Source organism: Candoia aspera, chromosome 1, assembly GCF_035149785.1.
Source record: "Candoia aspera isolate rCanAsp1 chromosome 1, rCanAsp1.hap2, whole genome shotgun sequence".
NCBI lineage: Eukaryota > Metazoa > Chordata > Lepidosauria > Squamata > Boidae > Candoia > Candoia aspera.
Window position 1 is genome coordinate 306,247,021 of NC_086153.1, and position 22,486 is coordinate 306,269,506.

Here is a 22,486-nt window from a genome sequence, read left to right on the forward strand (position 1 = left end):
AAACATATTTTAGAACATAAAAGTAGATTAATTCTTGAGTAACATGTATGTCTATTTGAATAAAAGAAGTAATTTGTCTCATTTAGATGTTTATGTGACTATATCAATCAAATTAGCATAGTCCAGAATGTTATTAAAAGTTATCATATTTCCTCTGTTCCATTTGATAAGATCAGCCCAATTCATTATTTGAAATTTGATTGAAATCTCCCCCTATGATGTCTCCAGATCCTAATGAGTTTAGTTTTCTTCATGGGGCTTATAGGTTCTTTTGTCCCTATTTAAATAGTAAGTTAATCTAAAACAGAACATCCAGCAATAAGTTTTCTGATATTTTCTAAATTGAGGTTTTAAATTTACATCTTTTCTGGAGAGTTTCAGCTGAAATATCATGAAATACTGTATATGGATTCTGTTTTCACCACAGTTTATGCTTTTCATTTTTCTAGCCTTCTGCATGATAACCTTTTAAAAAAGATAGGGTTAGGTTGAGAGGTGAAAAGCAGGGCTTCATTTTGCCCCTTAATCCTCCCAAATCTCCAAGCTGAAAAAGATCCCATCCATGTTAAGGATGATATGATGTTACTAGCCATGTCCCTGTTCCCAGATGGTAAAAATTGCCCCCACCCCCACCCTAAGGTATAAGGTCTTTTCACACACATGTCAGACAAGGGTATGCATGTTTGCCTGTATAATTCCATGATTTAAATCAGTGTTTCTCAGCCTTGGCAACTTTAAGATGTGTGGACTTCAACTCCCAGAATTCCTCAGCCAGCATGGCTGGCTGGGGAATTCTGGGAGTTGAAGTCCACACATCTTAAAGTTGCCAAGGCTGAGAAACACTGATTTAAAGAAAACCAAAAACTGACTTTCAGAGTAGGGTTGCTGCACCAGTGCAGGCTTTCACTGAAGTAGTGTTTCTGCTAACCAATTTCTTTCTTTCTAAAGTTTATATTTTCATTTGTTTTAAAATAAATCAGTGCACCTGATGTACAACAGTATATCTGAACAATTGTACCTCTGCATACAATGCCTTGTGCTATTCTGTAGGACAGCCTACAGTACATCTAGGAGTGGGAGCAGCAGGGGATTAAGTGTTTTGATATATTCTGATTTGTGCCAGCAGATGTGCTGTCTACAAAGGCAAGAGTGGATAATCTGAAGCTCTACGGCAGTACTGTGTTACTTCACCCTTCTGAAGACCTGTCTCATTGATCGGCTGAATTTCTTTATTCAGCATGTTTGAGGAAACACAGACAAAATGTAGTGTGTGTCTAAAACAGAGCCAGTAAGGTGTCATGGTTAAGAGGGAGACCTAAATTCAAGTTTATTCTCACCCATGGGTAAACTTTGGGTAAATATACCAATGTTTCTCTCTCAGTTCAGCCTATGTTCACAAGTTGAACATATACTGTACTGTATATTATGTAGCATATATTGTGTGTGTGTGTCTGTATATATATGCTATATAATATATAATATTTTGCATTAGAATTGTGCAGATGCTGATTAATGACAGATAAAGTTATTCTAAGGAAATTACTATTTGTTGGTGAAGACGTTGTACAGAGAAAATGTTTCTGGAGACAGCATCAAAAAAGTTAATACGACTATATTTTGCATGTTGAATGCACTACTGCATTAACATTTTGGCAGCCCCTGCTCACCATTTTCTGTAGGGTTTCACCATTCTATTGACTTTTCTAATTATATTTTGGCACCCTTGCAGTAAAGCAACCACAGGACTGGGTTGGATACAGTCCACAGAATCCAGTTTTCCCCATCATCATTATCATTGCTATTATTGTTGTTGTTGTTATTCCTTATATTCTCTCTTCTCAGTAGATCAAATTTGTAGCATTCAGAGCCTTGACTGCAAGTTTGATTAAGATGTTATACAAATGTGATAAATAAATGTGAGCAGTGCCATGTGAAAACTTCAATGTCTAGGAAGGCAAGCCCTCCACTTGGAAAAAACCACAGCAGTAATGCCTGAATACCTGAAATTATATGTGAAGTATTTACATCTTCCAAAGAAACAAATTTCTGTTTTGGCTGCTCAGAGGTTTAATACATGGAGGTTTAAAACCTAATATTAAAATAATACCTAATATTTCTGCAGGCTTACCAGTGGCCCTGAAATAATTGTTCTCTTTGCAGGATCTCTTACGTGGGAGTAGTTTCAGTCCCCCTGTTGAAAACTTAGAGTAGTATGATGGCCAAACATGTTTACTTATTTGCTTTGTTGACGCAGCTTTCTGTGTCTTAGTCAAAGGGATGGAATTAATGTGGCTTTTAAGACTGATGCATGTGTTTGTAGCTCATCTGAAAACTAAGCAATGCAAAGATGAAGTTGAGAGCTGAGCTCTTATGCCATTCATAGCATGAGGTTGCATGACTGGTATTCTCAGAAAAATGCAAGAAAGCAGCAGCTGAGCATTTCTGATTCACCAGACTTCTGTATCTAATCATAAAAAAACACTGATTTAAATCCCAGTTCATTGGTCAAAATGGATACACACATAATTGATAGCCAGGTATTTATATCCAAGGACAAAGAATATAATAAGAGGCCATTCTAGTTCTGTGGTTGTTCTGAGAGATTGTTTTTAGCTTAAGAGCTTACTCTGCACTTCAGGACATCTTCACGTATTATGATTGCTACCTACAAGGTATCCGTGTCAAATGGGTAACCTGAAAATTTCTGTCCATCAGAGAGTCTTACCTGGGTCAGGATTCCCACAGACATAAATGCAACAGTCTTAATTATGAATGCACATGTATATAATGTTCATACGTTACGTGACTGCTACAAAATACATCAGTGTGATGCCTCTTCTTCCTACAGCATTTACCACGTGTAATGCCGTTATCTGGGATGTAAGTAAAAATCTTTTACTCTGCCAGAATAAATATTCATTCAGAGTTGTTTTTGCTTCCACTAAATACCAGGCTGGAGAAAAGCAGAAAAATGTTTATTCTAAGGAGTCAGTCACAGATGTGGACTTCATTGTGATGTATTACTTAGATCAGATGTGGGTAAATAGAGGTGTTAACTTTTCCTGTTATATCCAAAACTCTCAATGTACCAGCAGCCCGTACTTGAAAACAGCACCATTGCTATCAGAGCAGGAAGTTCAGCAACGTGTCTGCACCTAATGGGGGTGGTCTCTTTTCCACTGGGGGGCATCCTTGTCACATATACACCCCTCCTGTGCACAGTTTTAACATGAAATTAGAGCAGATGTAGCAGCTGAATTCAGTTTCAAATATCCTCGTGTTTGAATGTATTGCAGATATATTGTTCCAAGCAAATCTCTGTCTAGCATATTTAGTAGCAGACACCACAATCACAGCCATTTGGAAAGGCAAGGCTTATAAATGCAGGAATGCCACCCTGCTGGCCACACAACTGTTACACTACTCTGCTTTTCTTCAAGAAGGAGCCCAAAGCCAAAGCAGCATACAAAATAATGATAAACTGTTTTTAGTGGAGATAGATTTCATTTAAAAAACAGTAAAATTGAAACTTTCAGATGCAGGATTGCTCTTATGCTGACTACACAACCTACTGTTCAAACTTGCTGCCATGGTGACCACACAGGCTTTTAAATGCATAATTTACAATTTTTTACAATAAATCTTCCTCATTATGTCTCACAGCAGCTGTTCAGAAGACACCTCTTTTTTGCAAACAATAACCTAATGAATGTCTGTAAATGCATACTGACAAATACATCAGTATATGGATTGTGAAAGCAAAGGAGAAATGCTAGCAAAATATTTGACCAGATTTTACTTTACATAGAGGGGGGAGAATGAAGAAAGTGTTACTAATCCATAATCTGTGGAAGCTCAGGGGATAGGATACTTAACTGTTGCCCAACTTGTAGATAACAAAGGACAAACACTGATAGTTTTCTTTCCAAGTGCTAAATTTATAAACTGTACTGTCTGAATATTAGTATAGACTTGAAAAAAAGACAGAGGAATATTCCATTTAGATTTCCAACATGGATTATCAGGCTGATAATCTCTTTGGGCAAACTGAAAGTGTGGTGGTTTGAAAAATCTGTGTATCACCTACCAACTTTAAGTCTGCCAATTTAGAACAGTTTTATAAAATTCTGTTCATACTCCCCAAGGAGGTAGATACTATATGCTAAACCAAAATGGAATCATATTATGGCTTAGTGTTGTGGGTGAACAGCTATTTGGTTATTTTATCAAGAATAAGGATGAAATTCATACCTCTGACTATTTCCTTCATTCCAGATCAACCTTATTGATAATTTCATTTTCAATGGACTCAGGCTCATTATTTTTATGAGGTTTTCCACTGAAAATGAAAATCTGGATTGGGTGATCAGAAATGTCCATTCTATGTCATAGCTTACTTCTTACATATCCTTTTTAACGTAATGCCTGAAAGACTGAAAATATTGAGAACGCAGTTGGGTGAGCTGCAGTTGTTCTTTATTTTTTTTAAGTGCCCATAAATCTGCTAAACATGAAGGAGGTTTCCAAGGCAGTATGAGATTTGCCCTGTTTTTCACAGCAGAACTCAACAAGTCTTTACAGATTACATATCCATAATTTGGGTCAAAGTGAGAAATTCTTATGAAGATTTGCTGATGAAAACAAATTATCTTCAACTGAATTAGAAAATGTGGGACCTTTATCATAACTGATTTATAATTGAATAAGGAGGCTACAGCACAAATCTACATTGACTTTTCTTGCAGTTAGCTTTTAACAATAGAAATATTTAAAATAAAGACTAAATCATGTTAAGAACTTTAGTAAACTCATGTTCAAAACATTTGAAAGAGAGGAGTTTTTTACTGAATGTATTTTTCCATTGCTTTATAATGACCCTGTTTCTTTTCAACTGTTCGCACATTTTCAGTGAAGTAAAGATCTATGAACTGATAATTCCTAACATTTAATATTATCATTAGTATTTATACTGAATAGCCCTAGCAGAAATGGTATTTAATAAACCCCACAAAAACTAATTGTGTGAGTATCATAACTTGGAACCTGAGCAAAATCTTTCTAATCCTCTGGTGACTGTGTCCCACCTGGATCTGATGTGTTATTCTCTGTTCTTGAATGCTGTAGAATTTCTGCTAGTGGTTTTTTTTCCCAAATGAGACTTGTTTGATTGAAATTGCTTCTGACTTCTTTGCCTGTTTTTTGGCTAACCCAAATTCTACCTTCCTCAGAATTTATTTGCTGCAACTGGAGAGGTTGTTTGTCCTTCACAGGCTCATCAAATTTTATCTTCAGTTCTTCTGGGCATGAACTTTCTGGGCCATAATAATCTCCTAGTGTTGGGGTACTCTCTGAAGTTCTGTCCTGGAATTGCCTTGTTTCTCCAGGCTCATTGTTAAGTTGCAATTCCTCTCCTTCTGACAGTTGATCATCATTTTTAGGTTCCTCTCCCTCCAAAGACTGGGAGTTTTGAATGTTATCCTGCTTATTTTCAGTAACCTCAGCAGGAGTTGTTACATCAGCATCCATACCTTTTTCTGTATCTTCACTTATTAGAGGTATCTTAGCAGTAGCAGGATGGAGAATTTCTGCAAGAGGTTTTCTTTCCCAAATGAGACTTGTCTGGTTAAAACTGTTGCACAGTGGTTTGCCGGTTCTTTGGCTTGTTAATGGAGGACTAAACTTGCTATCTGTTTCCTTTCCCTGTTTCACTGAGGACACTGTAGTGCTGCATAGGGAATACTGACCAGCAGAAGGACGGCTATTTGGGTGGGTTAAAGTTTTATTACTGCTCTGATGGGACTGTTCTGACATTTTACCTATTTCGCTGCTGGAAATAAACTGCTGATCATGTTGTTCCTCTACTTCTTTGTCTAAGGCTGGGGCCTTTGAGAGTTCATCACTTAGTCCTTGAAAGATAGTTCTACTCTCCACAAGAGCTTCATTATTTTGTTCCTTGGTTTCTGACACTTCCTTAATTTCTTCATTTGTTTCATTGTTTGCCTCCTCAGTATTTTCCATCCTTCCTTTTTGTTGCTGAACTTTATGATCAATTTATCTCTCCCTAGTTTGTTGTCGTCTGTTTGAAAACGATCAGTCAAGAGTACTTGAGAAATACTTGTCCTCTTATTTTATTCCAGTAAAAGTTCTTTTTCCCCCTTCTTCCCATCTGAAATCCAGTTTGTATGGATGTTGCATAATCCCAGAATAATCCAGAGGGGAAATTGAAATTATGTAATGTATATCAAAACATAGAGTCCTAGGTATGCTGGAAAGAACTTCCTATGGTGTTTTCACATTTTTACTGGATTTACCACACTGTTCTAGAACGTAGGGTTGTTTTCTATGACATCACAGTTTTTTCTGTTCAATCTATTCACTGTATCCTGAGTGTGTCAGTACACTGCATGTACCCCAGTCACTTTGCATGCTCTTTGCATTAGAGAGCCTAGGTTGCATAGGATAATGCGAATATGCTTGTGGCAAAAGGTGGTTTTGTTTCTGTTTGTGGCATACTGGTCAAAATGTGCCAAAACAGCATAGTACTTTCTTTACTGTTAGCAGCGAGTGCTTCATGTGGCACAGATATGTTTAAGGCCAACAACCTAATCGGATGTTCCTTTAGCTTACTAAGAAATATTATGTGAAAGATTCAGTTAACCAAAGCCATCATGATTGGTGGAAGCCAATATTTCTTTACGCATCTTGTGACAAACCTGGTATGTGAAGATTGTGATTTAGAATGTAACAGGAGTAAATGGTAAAGAACATGAAGTAATGAAGGAGGGAGGGAGGGAGGGAGGGAGGATGGTTCTGAAAATATTCCCTCCTTGGTAGCCTCCCATGCACATTGCTTGTGCTCTATGTTTTCTTTATTGTCTAACATCAGTGATTCAGGAACACTGATGTTAGACAACGCACAGGTGGCCTGAATAGCCTTTGCCATTCCTCTCTGTGACTCCCAGAATATTTTATATCGTGGTCTTGGAGTGATTTTTATTGAATAGGCAGTTTTGGGAATAGTATTTCTTGAAATAAGTGAAAAGGACTATAGATAGTGAAAAAATAAAAAAAGAAACAATTATCCCTCTCAGATTGCCAACTTTCTAGGGAAAAAAAGTTTCAAAAGCTCCAAAGAGGTTTTGAACACACTAATGAACTCACTCCTATAGGAGAGTTGGAGGGTTTTGAAGATGTTGTGCTTACCCATAGTTACTGGGATTAAAATTCATTGAAGAAATGATGTGTTAACCTTGTTTCTTTTATTGTGCTCTGCAGCTAAGGACTTGACACAATGGTATCATCCTTGCTTACTGTTTGCTCAATATTGGACTGTTTTTCATTTCTTCGCAGACATACTTTCCCCCATCTTATAGCTCTCTTACCATATTCAGCAGCCAATTTTCAACTCCATGTTTGCACTAAATGTCCCATAATTCCAGCCTATGCCCTTTATTATATACTTACTCTAAATCAACAAATATAAATTATTCTTTATTTTTCATATTCATACATTTTTCAGTGGCCTGCTAAAAAACAAAACATCTGGTCTGCACCTCCCCACCCAGCATAAAGCCAAACTGCACTTCTCAGACTTTGTGTATCACCTCTAATATCCTTTCAACCAGAATTCAGAAAGACTTATTTCAGAATTCTGAAAGATAGATACATTTAACAACCGAATCCCCCTGTAGTTTATGCATTCATTCTTGCTACCTTTCCCTTTCAATATGGGAACAATAACAGTATTTTTCCAGTGATCAGGCACAGGTGCAATCTTCACACTTACTAAACAAATTGCACAGTCAGTCCAAAAGGAAATCCCATCAATGTTCTAACATTTCTCCAGTTACACCATCTATACTTGCAGTCTTACCATTTCCCAACAGAATCTCTCGATATATAGCTTCCTTTTCCTTAATAACACGTATAGCTTATTTCTTTGACATATCACTGTGATACGAATTTCTAAAGTACTCCTTCTACATTCCATCATTTCAGGTTCATTTCATTACTTTTATTCTTATGTCATTCACTCTGCTGGAGATTCCTTGTTTAGCCCTTTTCACTCATTTCCAAAACAATTTAATTTCCACTTCCATTTTCTGCCTTTTAAAAAACTGCACTGAGAATGGAAGGAAAAGCGGGGGGGGACAAAACTGAGGCATGGGGAAGGGATGACCTGACAGGGAGGAAAGGAAAAAAAAGTGAAGCCATGTTTAGGCATTTCAAAAAGGCATATGTCCACCAGGCAAGCAGCTTCTCCCAAGTGATGATTAATTTTGAAAGCCATCCATGTTTTTCACCAGGAGCATGTGAGCAGCTATTTGCACTCCACCCATTTCCTTGTGTTTTTTTTTTCTTTCCTTCTCAACAAACCCTCAATTCACAAGTGGGGGAGCAAGATTTGTGTTCCTATCTGGTAAATATAGCATAGATTCCTTGTATCATTTCAAATATTGAACCATACTTTGAATGAAACACCTTCCCTCTCTGGGCTCAGAATAATTGCCTCTCCCCACAAACAACCTTCTTCTTGGTTGAGATAGGTTTGCTGGTCTCTTTGTTTTTCTTCTCTAAGAGACTGCATGGGTATAACTCTGTATTCTAAACTCAGTAACTACAACAGCAGAGATCAATAACTGGAAGAGCACACTTAAGGTGCAGGCAACATTGCCAGTCATGCTGAAGCAGCTGGAACTTAACTATTTTAGGCCTGTTCTGGATCATGTAACTGACCAGTAGGTCAGTGTTGTTGTTCTCATTTGGATAAGGTACTTGCTCATCGTATCAGCTATATTTATTCTGGTGATAGAGCTAATGTGGTTACCGCATTCTCCTCTGCCTTTGTACCCTGTCAACAGGGCCATGTGGCAAAACAATCAGGTCTTTATGAAAGTGTTTTATTTGCCAACAATCAAGGCAGGAAAAATAACTAGGAAATGGACATTCATCTTTTCAAACTAATATCTTGTTTGATTATTATTATCATCGCTGTTAATATGCTGGGAGCTGACATTATCTATTATTAAGCATCTCTCCGTGTTAACTTTCATTAGAAAAGCTGTTAAATACACAAAGAGGAAAGGCAGCTGGAAAATTCTGTGAACTCAAAGGACATACGTGTTTTTCTTTTACTGAGTGGGCAAACATAAAGCCTTTCTCTTTATTTTTAGCTTAGCTTCCTTATTTTTTTCATTGGACTAAAATATGACTCCGACTAAAGCTCTTTGGTGAACTGGATTTTATAGAGGGCTTGAGGCAATTTTGGATTCAGATATGGGTTTTTTTTTTCTAAGATTTCTCTTTTAATGTCATTAGCTATATTAGAAAATAAATATCATTTAAAGTAGCACAATGCTCTAGGTATTCTCCAGTGCTGGTTTACTCACCTGCAAATGCTGACTGATAAAATGACAAGTGATTTTGCTGTTGTCGTTCATGCATTACTTGTAGTCAGCTTTTTAGACAAATTGTTTTAGAGAAGGGCAATGAGGATGATCAGGGGACAGGAAACCAGAGAGCAGTGCTTCTCAACCTTAGCAACTTTCAGATGCGTGGACTTCAACTCCCAGAATTCCCCAGCCAGCCTTGCTGCCTGGGGAATTCTGGGAGTTGAAGTCCACGCATCTGAAAGGTGCCGAGGTTGAGAAACACTGCCGTAGAGACTAAAGGAGATGGACATGCTTAGTCTTGAGAAGGAAAGAAACAGAGGATATGACAACAATCTTCAAATATCTGAAAAGGTCAGGACCATTTGTGCTTTGTCATTCAGAGGGTAAGGCAGGGAATGATGGATTTAGGTAAATTACAGGAAGACAGACTTCAGTTGAATGTTAGGAATTTTTTTTCCCAAAAAATAAGAGGAGTTTGACATTGGAGCCAATTACCTGGAGTGGTGGTGGCTTCCTCTTTGCTGGATGTATTTAAGCAGAAGCCAAACAGCCAGCTTATTCCTGCAGTGAGCTACAGTGGCCTGAATGGCTTTCAACTCTGATTCTACTTTTAGCCAAAATTTTAAAACCAAAAAAAAATTGCTTTGACAGTTTACGTGTGTCAACTGTAAAATGACAGCAGAAAGTTAGCAGGCTTTTCCCATAGATATCTAGCACCAGAAGGCTTGAAGTAAAAATCTGAGCAGAGAGAGTCAGCAGAAGAAAAATGAAAAACTGATTCACCATAACGGCCAGAGGCAGAAAGATATACAAAATGATAAATAAGTAGAAAGGGCTGACAGCAAGGAAGCAACTTCAATAGGCATAGCATTTGGTTAGAACCAAGTTCAAGGAATTCTGGAAAAAAATAAAAAAGGCACTAAGAATTTATTTGCCTGGGTGATATAAGTATAATTAAACTACTTTGTTTTCCTGCTTTAAAATAAATGTTTTATATTGGCTTGTAGATAATTCCCATAACACTACTTTAAACTTCACCTTACCCCTAAGAGATTAGAAATATAGGACTGGCCTGAAGTCAGGCCTTAGTTTCCATGGCCAAAGGTAGAGCTGACTTTGGGCATCCCTGATTCTAATCCAAAACCTCAACCACTATCCTATCAGAATATCAAGCCTGGAACAGTCTCCAACTAAATTTACATTAAAATGCTGAGCTAGAATTTGTCAGGTTTTATTATACATGATCAAGCATGCTACTACCTGCTACCAATTGCTCCCATTTGGCATTTCTGCTAGCAGAAATGAGCACCTGAACTAACCATGAACTTACCAAAATAGTGGGAATTATTTTATTCAAACCAATACTTCAAGGTTGGGGCTTTTCTAACAAAGCTAAGTTTGAAGTCAGAGTTTGAATTTGGCATTTAGGTTCCAAATTGCTACAAGAGCGACAAACCAGAATTTGATTCAGACACTGCCCTATTCTTATCTGCTTCAGTAAATTTTTGGTTAATTTGGCCATTCCCACTTGTAGGAGGAGCCAGGTGGGAACAGTTGGTTCATTCATCTAGCAACATCTCATAATTCTGAATTTTCCTGATCGTTGCCGCAGCCTATATGGAAAATAGGATTAAATAAGAATATAAAACATAGGTGTTTAAAGCTGTAGATGTGAAAAAGTGTCTGTAGCATAATAACTCTTTGAAGAGCAACAATTTATATCCTCTGAAATAACAAGGTATTATTTCTATATTTCCAAAATCAGGGAGCCAAGGAACTTAGGCTCCATAACTAGAAGGCTGCGTTTTGCATGTGCAACCTTCATACATTAGATAATGGACGTAATGATGCAGGACCTCCGAAAGAAACAAATTACCAAGGAAATTAAGGGTTTAAAATAATTCTTATATGAAAGAACTTCCCCGATATATTTCTTCATCATCTTGCTGTTAAACAGAAAAGGGAGCCATGCTACACCTGCTACCATTTGTTAGAAAAAAATAAGTTTTCAGACTTTCAGGGGAGGTATGGTGAACTGAAGACATCTCTGTGAAAGTGGAGCCAATGACCACAGCAAAGACCAAGGAATCAGTGAGCAGACTGGTCCCTTGGAACCTCTCTGGAATAGGAGAGGATGGAAGATTGCCCACATGTGCTCTGGATTGCTGCTTCTCATGAGACTACAGGACAGCAGTTTTCCATGGGTTTGTGACATTTGAGTCTGACCCTGACTCTGAAAATGAAACTTATCTTGAGCCAGAAGGGGAAAATGAATCTTATCTGGAAGAAACTGGGGAAATAGAAACCAGGAGTGACTCAGCAGAGCGGGAAAATCCTGAGCAGCTGATTGGGCAGAAATCAGAGGTAGGTTTGAATCCTCCAATCAGTGCTTGTGAAAGGTGAGCTGAGAAGTGAGCCAAGCAAAAGGCAGCTCAATTGGCTCCAGAGGAGAAATGGCACGGAAAGAATCAGATAAAAAGGCACCAGTGCAAGGAGCAAATCGCTGGAGACAACTGATCCATTGAACTAACAGTTTCAGCAGGAGAGGCCTTGCTGGAACCTGGAGCCTTGCCTGTAGCTGACAAGGAATCAGTGCCAGCTCCTTCTACCGATGTGGACCTACCTTCCTTTGCACCCCAATCCAGCTGAGTCCAGCCTTGCCTCCAGTTCCAAGTCTCATTTTGCCAATCCAGCCAAGCGCAGTCTTGCTTCCAGATCCAAGCCTTGTCTTGTCACTCCAGCCAAGTCCAGCCTTGCTTCCAGTTCCAAGCCTTGCCTTGCAGACTCAGCCGAGTCCAGCCTTGACCCCAGTTCCAAGCCTTGCCTTGCCATTCCACCTGAGTCTTGCCTAGCCCCCATTGTCAAGCCTAACCTAGCCTCCGTGCCTCACCTGACACTCAAACCTCAAGCCTCCTTCTTGCCACATGCTCTAGCTACACTGGGTCTTGCTGCTTCCTTGAGAGTGTTAGCTGAATTCTGCCTTGCTGTCTTGCCACAATCTCCTTCTACTCCTGATCCTGCCCTCCACTGCCTGAGTGGACTTGATTGAACTGCACTGTCTAATCTATTCTAAGGACTCTTATCTGTTGTAAATAGTTATTTGTAAATAAAAAATTCATTTGCACTCTTTTCTGGCCACCTCATAGTCTGAACAGGACAGGGTTTGAGAGCTGGGAGACAACAGGATTAGCCATTTTGCTTGCAACAGTGGTGGAGAGTATTAAAGGACACTGAGTTTGCAAACCTCACTTTCTGATCACTTTCAGAAATTGCTCATTAACTACTTCTAAGCTATTGACAAGTTGGAAAGTGCTGGGTGAGTCTGCCTTCAATCCTGAACAAAAGAAAATTTTAATCATCAGCTTAAGAATTTAAAGAATCTGAAATAAACAGCAAAGCTAAATAAGATCTTTATTTTAAAAAGTTATAAATGGACTAAAGGTCCAGGTAAAATTGGAATATTGAAACTTTTACAATAAGATTTTGGAATTAATTATAAAGAACAAACAGCTTCTTGTGGGATTCTGTTTTGGTTTTTACAAGGCATAATGAAGATATAGAAATTGAATGAATGAATGAATGAATGAATGAATGAATGAATAAATAAATAAATAAATAAGCAATTTCATGATTTCAAAAACTGGACACTAGAAGGGACTAAAGTTTTTAGGTAGAGGAAAGCCTGTATAATGTTGCAAAATTGAATGAGACTTTTGAAGGATGGAATTAGAACATAGTAGCCACAATAGCAACAATGTCAGTAATGATGTCTGCTTCTATGGATAGACTATGTCCAAAAGATGTTATTGAAGAAATGACAGATGTAGAACAAATTTTAGCTGACAAGATAGAGATGGTATTGAAAGTGGATTTACTACTGACAGGCCAAGAGAATGACTTAGAAAAGGATGTTTCATCTGAAACTGGCTGAGATTTTAAAATTTAAAAGGGAAATACAAATGACAAACCAAGAGAGTGACCTGGATAATTATTTCTTATTGGATTTATAAAAGAGGCTTGTTAAAGCCTTAAAGAACTCTGCGATGGAACAAAGAAGAAATTAAGAGAAATCAAATCCTTCAACAGTATATGAATGAACTAAAAATTAAGAATGTTAGAAGTAAAAGGAAGGAATATAAAGTTGGTTTATTTGATCAAAGTTAAGACAAGATATGTTGTTACTTCTGGCAACCCTTTATGGACTTTCTGCTGACACCAGGACTGAAAAGATGACGTTTTATGGATTTGTTTATAGATAAGAGATGGGATATGGGATGAAGAGATAAATGTTTGTTACCTCAGAGCGGGTTTAGAGTCACTAAATTTGTTTATACTTGTGGTGAACATTGGAAGTCACTTTATATATTTCTTTTCTCTTTCTTTTCTCTTTCTTTATTATATTCTTTCTTTTCTTTCTTTTTTCTCTTTTTTCTTTTTTCTTGCACTTTTTACTCCTTTCTATTCTCTTTTCTTTTTTTAAGTTTAGTTTGTATTAGATTTTACTATTGTAATCAAAATTCTTAATAAAAAGTATATATATAAAAAGAAGAAAAACGTTTTCAGTGGTGACATTCTGCATCCTTCACAGGTTTGGCCTGGTTAGTACTTGGAAGGGAGACCAACCCATAGCTGTAGGCTAGACTGGGGAATAAAAAAAAAAAATCCCAGAAGGCATTGGCAAACCACTTCCATATTGCTGCTAAGAAAGTTACATGGAAATGTAATTATTGAGAACTGAGCTCAGTTTAAAGGACTTTAACTGTTATCCTTCAAAAATAATAATTCCCAGGTTTATAGAATTTTTCCTATTTAGGAGGTCTCTTGGGTAACTGGAGGCAATTTGTTCAAGTTCTGAGTACTTGAAAGCTGTGGGGGGAGGGGTTAATAAATTTTTTCCAAAAAGGAAAAAAGAAATAGAAATCAAACTAAAGTGGTTTGGGAGCATTCAGTTCTTCTGCAGGCTGATTAACAAGAAAAAAAAATTGTGCAGTCTACTTTTTAAGTTGCAGAGCATAATTATAATTATGGGCTTAACATTTTGCTTAGCTTATTCAAATAATTTTCAGTTGTGTGTTGGCATATTAGACTATGCCTGGGGAAAGCAGGTTTCAATCTAACCTGCTTCACAGAAAATAATAGTAAGACATACATTTGAACTACTTCAAACTCCTTCAAAAAAATTCCTGTAAGAGGGGGTATACATTTTTTTGCAGAGAAAAATGCATTATTCCACCGATCATTACCACCAACGTGCAAATGAATTAAATATTGTCATCTATACAAGTGAAACCTAGCTCACCTAGCAGTTCGAAAACATGCAAATGTGAGTAGATCAATAGGTACCGCTTCGGCGGGAAGGTAACGGCGTTCCGAGTCGTCATGCTGGCCACATGACCCGGAAGTGTCTATGACAACGCCGGCTCCAAGGCTTAGAAACGGAGATGAGCAGCGCCCCCTAGAGTCGGACACGACTGGACTTTACGTCGAGGGAAACCTTTACCTTTACCTATACAAGTGAAACCTGCAATAAAATATTACACACAATATTATTCAAGGCTCTGACAAGAAAGAGCTCTTCCAAGGTTATACCACTCCATGTCCTCTCAGGTCAGCTATTCCACTATCTCCTCTTTGTCGGCCTGCATTCTGATACTGAGGATTGTTCTATGGCAAACCTTGGTGATCCTGCTTACCGCTTCTGATCTTTTGCATGTGATTGATGCTTCATAAGGTTTTGTGCTTTGAGGTTTAATTCTCTATTAGTATGTAATTGTATTTTTGCCAGCCTATGTGCTAGTGTTGCGACATGGACATTGATATATCAGTGCTGTTTTTTGACAATGTTCCGTCTAAGCATGCAATAATTCTCTGAACACAAAGTAACATAGCCCATTACCCACTGAATCATATCATGACAGTATGATGAAGTAAGTCATTCAGACTTCATACAGTAGTTGTACATAGAACCTAGTGAATCATTTCTTGGCTGAATCCCAAAGGTTGATAGGTAAATTGGAAAAATCCAAAGCTAACATAATTTAATGAATGATTTAAGACATTCTAATATTATAATCACATTAAAGTTATTGGCAATTCTGAAAATATTCAGAAAGTATTCTGAAAATAGGCTGTGACTGTGATCAAATATTATTCTGTAAAATGCACCAAGAGAAATTTGAAATACTTTGCAACAATATATTTGTTAAAGAACGTATCTAATTAGAAATCTTATTTATTAAAGGATTATAACTAACTGACTTGCCCTTGAACCAAGCTCAAATCCTGGTGCAACAAGAAAACTTCCATGCAGTTTTCTTGGCATAATATTTCCATAGTCCTTTTCTGGATGTTGTTCTCAACTTCTTCATCCAGACTAGTTGTCTCCCACCCAGGAACTAACAAAGTCCCACCCTGCTTAGCTTTTTCAGTCAAGATTGATCTTTTTTGTATAACAACAGCAGCAACAACAGCAACAACAACTTCTTTTTCTTGTATTCATTTTGTCTCCCATCTTTTGCATTATTTTTGTAGTCTCAGAATCTAAGGAAGTATTGCTCCTTTTTCTGTTATCTATTGTCGTCATAATAATTTTTAAAACCTTGTGACCTATGAAATGAAACTCAGTCTACCTGTAATATGCGATCAGCGTTAACCTGACAGGGACCATTTCTGCATGTTTTTATGCAAGCATTTCATAGGCTGCTGCTTTGCGATAGTCTCTGGCCAGAGACCACAGTATTACGATACAGGTGTGAGTGTGATATATCTGTGCTGGCTTAAGTACAACAATGCACACAGATGCAGATAAGTGTAATACAAATTACCTTTATTAAAAAGTAATTGAGGGAGGGAGAAGTGCATGATTACAAAAACCAGCTGCACTAGTTCTTTTTTCTGCAGAATTACCTTGGTGAGGAACCAGCAGTGTATAATAATAAAATAAAAAACACTGAGCTAAAAAGGCAAACAGAATCCACAATCTCTCAGAAGCACGGAGGAGGACGAGGAGGAGGAGGATGACGAATATAATAAGTCCAGTTCTACCCAAGGCAGACAGAAATCATGAAGTTAGTTGGAAAAGCCTGAACAGTTTAAAATACGTTATATGATCAGATTTAAATCACGGGGTTATGCACAGGGAAAGATCATTACAATGCAAAAGCTGTATTTTGCTAAGCAAAACGTCTGTTGGGGTCACCACCAAGTTCTCTTTCAATATGTAAGTTTTCTTCAAGAATCCCACATAAAAGCAGCCCCTTCAGACTGCAGCCACTTATGTCTCATTCAGGGAATGTGACCAGCATTCCACTGGACCGTTCCCATGTTCATTATCACAGCGGTGAACAGAGACTCATTTTAAGAGCCTGAATTCTTTGAACTTTTGGAGGTCAAAGTACCTGATAATTACTTATAAGTAGAGCACAGTTGGTCACTCCTCTTTCTTTATCCTGTTTACCATTAGAAATTTGTTCCCTTCCCAGCCCTTTCCTTGGCACCAATGGAGGACTTTTTTTCTTCTTTTTTTTAAAAAAACTGCCTGAAGGAAGACAAATTTTGGGAAGAATTCTTTTGGATCTTATCTATCTATCTATATCTGATCCTGGTTCTTATTATGAGATGTGAGACTCCTGTACATTGCTGAAGTTGGCCAGGGGAGAAATGTGGGAAAGCTTGTTAGATACTCAAAAAGCTGGACAATATTTTATTTTAAGGCTATGCCTGCCAGATGGAGGACATGAGGACAAAATGTCCTCTTTTTGCTAGACGTTTGGTAGCCCTACCTGACTTTAGATAAAGATCTCCCTCTCCTTCTCTTAAAACCAGCAATGTTTAATTACTGTTCTTTTTATTGCTTTATAGTCATTTATTTTAAATGATATGTTTCATCAATGTTACAGTTTGTTCCTAAGGATCTGAGTTATTATATTAGAAATATATGAAAAACAAATGCTTCAGTCAACTGTCAGTCAACTTGCCTTTAGGAACAATGTACTGATGAAGGACTCATTGTAGTTATTGTTGCTAATACAACCATTAGACAAGTCACTGGAGTTTTGCTTTCTTTCATTGGGAAACACAGCCGCAATTAAGGCCAGATTTCATAAGGAAAATGATTATTTAGTCAATGAAAGATGGGCTGCAGATCAGATCAGATGGGATTTAAAATAAGAAGAAAGCTGAATTTAGTTCATTTGCAGTCAGATCGTTAGGAGAATCTGAACCACATAGCACCAAGGGCAAGCTCAGCTTGCTGTCGTGTTAATAGTAGGAAGACCCAGCTTGAGAAGATCCCACAGGAGATCGAAAGTTGCCTTTTTTCAGTACAGAAAAACAGGGAAGGGAACCAGCCACCCAGCCTCATGTTTCTGGCCCCCAAACTGCCCCACAGTCTTGCAGGCAGAATTCCTCAACAATCCATCTGAAAAAAAATTTTTTTTTAAACCTACCTAACCCCTAATTGGCAGCCAGTTTGGTGTAGCGGTTAAGGCACCAGGCTAGAAACCAGGAGACCATGATTCTAGGCACAAAACCAGCTGGGTGAACTTGGGCCAGTCTCTCTCTCTCTCTCAGCCCTAGGAAAGAGGCAATGGCAAACCAGTGCCAAAAATCTTGCCAAGAAAACTGTAGGGACTAGGCTAGACAGTCACCAGGAGTCAACACTGATTCAAAGGTACACATACACACAACCTCTACTTAGAAAAGGTCTGAAAACTCCTTTCCCACCTCTCCTGGTGACATCAGCATGGCCTTACCACATTACCACCAAAAAAAAAAAAGTTTTTAAAAAGTTAAGTCTCCAGCTGCCAAAATGTTACCCTCTCTTCCGGTTGAGATAATGAGGATGCCTCAGATCAATTCTCACTGTGTTCAGTTCTCATGTAAAACTAATAAAAAGATAATCGTTATGCAGTTTTGTCCATTGAAATTGGCCCTGAACTCAAAAAGCTTGACTGGGTATCAGTCAGTAAGATTCTCACTTCAAGCAGCAAGAGTGAGCTCTATTCATGCAGACCTAATTGAAGCACACAGCCTTGGAGAGAATGTTGCCAAGCTTCTCATTCAGCATGGACACTCTAACAAGCGAAATTAGCTGTAATTCAGTATATTCTCTTTTTTGTATCACTCTGGATCTTATTCCAGTGTCTGAATCAAATTAACACAAAAATGTTCTCTGTATTTTTAACAATCTTTTTAAAAATATGGGTAGGGTAAGAATATTTACCATTCTAATTTCAGAATCAAGCACAATTTAAAGTGAGGAGAGCTGTGATCAGCCACTTTTTCTGGTCTTGAGTTCACTTGCAGGCACAGGCTTAGAACCACGAGAAACAACTTTAAACTGAATCAGGCTTTTGTCTGTACTATTCAGTATTGTATGCTCACAGGATATAATTGATAATGTCTGATTTTGAAGAGTATCAATTATAGGAATTTTTGGGGCCAAGAATGTCCCAATGTTTTGTTCTAACACTGAATAAAAGGCCTGCATTGGAAACCACCCGGGAATCTTTAATCTACTACTACAAAATCCTTCAAAGGAGTTCCTTCCTTGGATCCCAGTTAAATGTGCTTTTTTTTAATTACAGAAAAAAAAAATTAAAATCCCTGGATTCAGTCCTGTCTACTCAGATAATGACGTTTGCTATCTTCAGATACCGTTTCCCCCCCTTTTAAAGGGAAACATACGGATCCTGGAAGACAGACTGAACTTACAGTAGAACTTTGAATCTTCACAAGGTTACTGTGAGGGTTCTTTGCTTTTTCTGAATGTCTACCAGTGATGGCTGCGAAGCAGGCAGAAATAACATGTGTAGCTTTCCTCGGATGCAGTAGCAGCGCAGTCCGAAAAGACGTGCCAGCTAAGTGTGTGTGTGTGTGTGTGTGTGTCCACGTGGACATGTGTGTATTCACAAAAACTCTTCATTTAGAGCGTTAGTTCACTTGACTAGATTTTGAGTGTATAATTTAGAGGGAATAATTTATGACAATCCAGAGATGATCAACCTTTCCCCAAGAAGCCTCGTGGCAATTATGGCTGATGTTGTATAGATCTGATTCAACTCTGAGAGATGCCTCCTGCCCAGGAGCCTGTGTTGCTGGTTTCCCTGCCAATCCTTTTTCCTGGGTTGTTTGCTTGCCATAAACTAGAGCAAATCCTTACAGTACATATCTTTTTGATGAGGCCCGCAGGATTATTATTGTTCTGGAAGAGCTTGCTCAGTAAACCTTCCTTGATCAAGCCTCAGTTCAAACAGCTAAGGTTACTTTGCCAACTTATTAAAACTCACAGTCCCCACGTTATTTTTCACATAGGTCAATTAATTTCATGCATGTTTGTAAAGCAAGAAGCAGCGACTATTTAATTGGATGTCCCCTTTGTTTAGTCATCCTATCTCATTTATATGCAGCACCAGGATATTGGAAGCAGATGTGTTGCTGACAAGAATCTCACTTCATGGTTCAGGAAATAATAAAAAATACCCATTAAGGAATATTCAGTCTCGCAAAACTGCTTTGAAGTATAATAAGAAGGGAATTGAGGCTTTTGATTAACAGAGAAACAAAATGGATTCAAACAAAAAGGATTTCAGATCCATCACTCTTATGCAAGGAACGGAGTCCAAAAAACACATATTCAGACTTACTTCAAATGAGAATTATATGCTTGAGTTGTCCTTAGCGTCCTGAAAGGCAAGAGGCTGGAAATTGTGCCTTAAGGCATACAACGCAGCATGTCCGAAGATAAGCTCGTGATGCATGGAGATGGCACCACCTGGGAATCCAATGTATTCCATGATTAATTCCATGGCAGAAGATATAAAAAACAAGATATAAATCTACTAAGCAAAGTTTAAGAATTTGCTTGTTATCAGTATACCAGTTAAAATGATCTTATTGTAAACCACCCAGAGTCCCCTTTTCGGGAGAGATGGGCGGTGATGGAAATTTGAAAAATAAATAAATAAATAAATAAATGAATAAATAAATAAATAAATAAGAGATTATACTGTTTGCTTCCATGTAAATTTACAAAGACATAAATACTATATTCTAAATTGCTATAGAATAGTGAACTGGGATGTTACACATCTAAGGATCTCAGCATTGGACCCACACTGGTATCGTATAGTGATTTGATAGGCACAGGGACCATTCACATTCAGATTCCCTAACTCAGCCTCATGCTCCATCAGGGGAAGTATTGAAGGAAAGATTGGACAGTCATTTGGGATGATAATGAGGAATCCTGCCCTGGGCAAGGGGTTGGACTAGAAGACCTCCAAGGTCCCTTCCAACCCTATGATTTTAAAACAATACTTTTTAAAAAAATGAAAGATCTGTTGTCCAAGTAACCAGGGCATTTTTTAAGCTGGTCAGAACATTTTAATTAACATATTTAATTTAATCAACAACATGTTGCAGTCCTAGGTTCCAGGTTGCAACTAGAAGTATCCAGTAAAGATGGGACAGGGAAACCAAACCTTCTTTCATGGAAAGTCAGAGAAGAGAGCCAGGTTTTAACAGGTGCCTTGAAGATGCATCAGTAGGCACTTCACAAAGTTCAGGAAGGAGAGTTTTCTAGAGCATAGGCCTAACCACTAACCACAAGATGACATCCAGTTACAACACAAACAAGACACTTTCCCTGATGATTTTAGTATGCCACCAAGTCTGTAACAGCAAAGGCAATCCATCAAGTATCTTCATCCCAAATTGTTCATGGCCTTTGTCAAAAGCAAAAGCTGGAACTTGATTCAATAGCTAATTGGTAGGTCATGCAGATGCTTCAGGTGTAGAGAGTCACAGAGATGACCTTAGAGAAACTCGCAGCAACGGCTACAACAGAAACAAAGAAAACATTAGGAAGAAACTGGGGAATTCTGGGAGTTGAAGTCCTCACATCTTAACCTTGTTGAGGTTGAGAAACACCGCTCTGCGGTATAAGAGGGACGGAAGGGAACATGCAGTTAGGCTTTCAGGATTCACTTACTCTAGCCATATGACATTGCTTTCTTAGTCTGGTCTACCTTAGAGGGCTCACACCTAACCCTCAGAAGTGGATTTGGGATGTGTACAGCATCCTCCATTGAAATGACCCTGTTGGATTTATGCGGAGCATTAACTATGGTTTCTTCTTTGCACTGTTTTTTCTAGGCAGTTACAAAAAAGCAGCTTGTACAGTCACCCCCATTCTGATCCTTTTTTCCCCAGGTAACCATTTCTGATGTTTTATTCATGTTAAGATGCTGGGATGCCTTTAAAAATACTTATTTTGCTTCTTTACTGTAGTTCACTTGTCAGTTTTCATTTGTGTTAATGTCATCTCTCAGCAACACTGATCATTCAGCTTGGTTTTTGCAAGGCTAGCCAATCTGTGTAATGGCATTGGGGTATGTCTGATTTATCAGGAAGGAACTATTTGTCCCATTATAACAAATGCCTTATTCAAAATAAAAACTGCACCCCACATAACTTCAAGGCAATGGTGAGTCATTAGGTCATAAGATTTAGTGCCAAAGTGAACTTCCGGGGAAGAAATGGTAAACTGAAGATGGCTCCACTAAAAGCAGAGCCAACGACCACAGTGAAATGAAGAGGCAGCAAGTAGACCAGCTCTTCGTAATTCCTCTCCGGACAAGGAGAGGACTTGAGAATGCCCATAAGTGCAAGACAGCAGTCTCCAGTGAGTTTAGAGCTCTGGGAGACGAGGGAATAGCCATCTTGCTCAAACCATGGTCGGTGCCTTCAAAAGGACACTGGGTTTGCATACTTCCTTTTCTAATTGCTTTCCAGAATAGCTCATTAACTGCTTTTCAGCTATTAGGAACCTTTAGATCAATGAGTTTTACAACACCAAGTAAATTTCCTTCCATCCTTAGTGAAAGAAGTTTTAAATACAAGTTTAAGAACTTAATTTTTTTTTCTTGGAATAAACAGCAAATGGGTGATTAAAACTTCAATTTTAGAAAGTTACAAATGGACTAAGGGTCCAGATGGATTTGAAATAAGATTTTGGAATATAAGAATCCTTCCCATGGAAAAATACTCTTGTTTTGAATTCTTTAAAAATAATGATAGAATGGGACTTTGAT